Here is a 3273-nt window from a genome sequence, read left to right as displayed (position 1 = left end):
AATCTGTATAATTTTTGAGAGAATGTTATGCAGGTAACCGGTTTCGCTAAGAATCTATTGCTTCCATTTCGTCGTTAGTGGTTGGAAATTAGCGTTAATTTTTTCGGCAATGGTACCAAACATTTGCCCATGGTTCTCAAAGAGTCGCTAATTCCAACGTGTTGCAAGGTCCAGTTTCATGTTTAAGCCTATTATGGACATGGAGGTGCAACCTTCGCATAACACCGGTTATCATAATTCATACATACGAGTATATTTTTTTAGCAAAACGCTAACTGTCAATGACCTTACGACCAAGGTGATGGTCGTACTGCGTACAGATGGGTGCTTTATCTGCATAGGGCACTGCTGGGCGCTTCCGCGTGCAGCGACACCCATCAAATGCACCATAAATGAGAAAACAAACTAGCTTCTCGTGGAACATTACCGATTCACGCAAAAACACATCAAGATAATGAGCTTTCATGACATGTTTAATTACGACCTCTTGAACTTTTATTTTTGGTCCATGATCTAATTCACGTTCAAGAGGCGAGGCTTCAATTACCCATCTGGAACGTTATCTCCTCGAAGGCGCTAAAAGAATGCTCTGCACAAATGAGATCTCTAGTACTGGATATTTTGGGAAAAGTATTTTGAGACAAAAGGTTGCAATGAAGAACCTTGCATGGTCTGCAGAGAGCCTGAGGCCATCAAGGAAAACATCAAATAGTGACGTTTCGTGCTTTTGAATAGTTTTCTCATGACACTTCTGGAATTCGTTTCGACCCACGACCGGAGGCTCCAAAGGGAAACAAGCCCATCGCCGTTTCTCACATTTTGGTCAACACTTTTACTTTGTCGTCTTGCAATCTTGAGGAGGCGTTAAAAGGGATGGCGATGAAAGTGATAGCATTGATGCAAATGCTTTGCCTTGTTAGGAATTTTAATTGTTTGATCTTTGGATATTTGATGACTTTGAAGACAAGAGTGACCTGTCGACGATGGGCTAAAATGATCTTCTCTTGTCAATCAACAGTTTCTTTAATTGAATTGGACAGTTTTTATCTACCAATACTTGAAAAAATTGCCGTTAGCAACCTGTTGCCGTTACTTTTTACGATTGAACTGATAAACATTTCTTAGATCTTCGGTCGTATTGGATTTAATATGAAAATGAAAGTTAAACAAACTGTAGGTATTTGTAAGTTTATAAAATTTTGAGATCTTGATGGGATCGGAAATTATTAGCGTCAAAGACCCATACATCAAAGTTTAGCTTTCTAAAGTGCTTGGTTGCAAGGATAGGATTTCAGCTGGAAAACATTGAAATTTTAATGAAATTCACAACAGCTGCAGTGGCTATCAAAACTGTTTTCAAACGATAAATTGTTTGGTGTACGATTTTAGTTCAAAGCTCTGTGAAAATGGTGAATGAACTCATCTTTTTTCTTCGGTGCTGGATTGGTGCAATTATTCCTGCAAAGGTAAAATTGTGACAATAATTAGAATTGTTTTAAAAGCACTAAAAGCTCCATGTATTGTAGTCAACAGAAATGAAGACTAAATGAAAGTAAAATCAAAATATCCACAGGTTGGACGAAGGAGAAGTAGAGAGCTTTCAGTTTTTAGGAAGTTGTTTTATTAAAGGCCAAGGACTAAGAAGAAATTAGATGACTGTCGCAAGGAAATGGCACAATCTTTACCTTGGAAGGAGCGTATGTCTAAAGGCCTGAAGATAAATATCTATCAATGATAATAAGTAAATAGCAACCTTTTTAATTGAGGTGTGGACAATAGGCACAGTAGAACAAAGTTTACTAAGTAGATGGGAATGGAAAGTTAGCAAAAGAAGAACAAAGCGTGAATAGAAGATGGGAAAAAAGAACAAACAAGGGACTATTGGAGCTATACAACTGATCGAACATAATTTTGACACATTTGTATTGTGTATGCAAACAATGTTTTTAAAAGAAACAAGAGGGAAACTTACGACTGGTTGGAAAAAAAAGTGACAATACCTAGGTGGCCCATATGGGATCTTTCAAGAAAATTTCGCACCAGAGAATTACGTATACTGACCGGAAATTTGTGTTTGGAATGTGAACTGAGTGATGCCAATAGATTATCTAAATTTGTTAATTGAACTTTCATTAACTCCGCTCTTGAACAAGCTCCTGTAGAAAAAAGCAGTTAGACTCTTTTGTCCGAAGTGGTACTCTTCATCAACACAATGATCTAACGATTACCACGACTATTATACTGAACTGAACAATCAATTACATAAGATATTTAGAAACCTACCTCTAATTATATTTAATATGGTTAGCTGTAAAGAATGCACCGGTGACACAAGAATGCGCTTCTCTTCAAAGTTTTAAAATAGGTGGATACCGCTATGCAATCTTTTCTTTGTTATTGTTTAACATATGTATTTGTAACAATTATTGTAGACAAATTCAATAAAATCAATGCAAATACACTAAATAAACATTTTTATGTAACCTTTTTCATTCTTGAGGATTCTAATTTTCAAGTCGAATTTAGCAAAAAAAATTCGCTACAGGCATTCGCCGTTTCATTGCAGATAAAAAGCTAGAAAATCCGGTCCCATGGAGCCTCAAAATCCGTCTGTGCTTCTGACCTCGAGGTTATTTGATCCGCCACTGGTTACAAGAAAACATTAACATTCCCTATCGCTCTTTATCATTTGCTGAATTTGTTATTTAGGACAAAATTTGTTTTTAATTATTGCCCATTCTTTAACTTTCTTTTAAATTTCACTGGGGTCAAAAGGCAGTCGGATTTTGTCTCATTTTCGCTGCCCTTGCTAGTGAGAGTAACAAGAGAAGAATTTAACAATAGGTTGCATCAAGATGATAAATGAGTGATTGATTGGATAGGTCGTGGGTGAAAGAAATCGAGAATGTCTAAGTAAGAAAGACATTTATGTTATATAAATGTATTCACAAGACAATACACATATTAATTTGTTTCTTAATACTAAACTAAAAAATCTATAACTAGAAATACAAATGATTTTGTTCTTTCATCAAAGACATATTAGTGAGCGGGTACTTCCATGTGATATGAATTGATCAATATTGCTTCATTAAACTAATGGTAGTCGTCATGATAGTCAATTTTACAAGATGAGCGAAATTAAAGATGAAAGAACCCCCTCAGTGGCATATGTACAGTATTTAGGATTGCTTTTTGGTTTTTAATTTAATAAATATTCACTAAAAAATTGTGTAAAAATATATGTACAATGTAATAATATTTTTTTGGGTA

The sequence above is a fragment of the Gnatocerus cornutus genome, chromosome 5 (genome assembly GCF_029298725.1).
Source record: "Gnatocerus cornutus isolate USDA-ARS CGAHR chromosome 5, icGnaCorn1.1, whole genome shotgun sequence".
Classification (NCBI taxonomy): domain Eukaryota; kingdom Metazoa; phylum Arthropoda; class Insecta; order Coleoptera; family Tenebrionidae; genus Gnatocerus; species Gnatocerus cornutus.
This window is presented reverse-complemented; position numbering follows the sequence as displayed.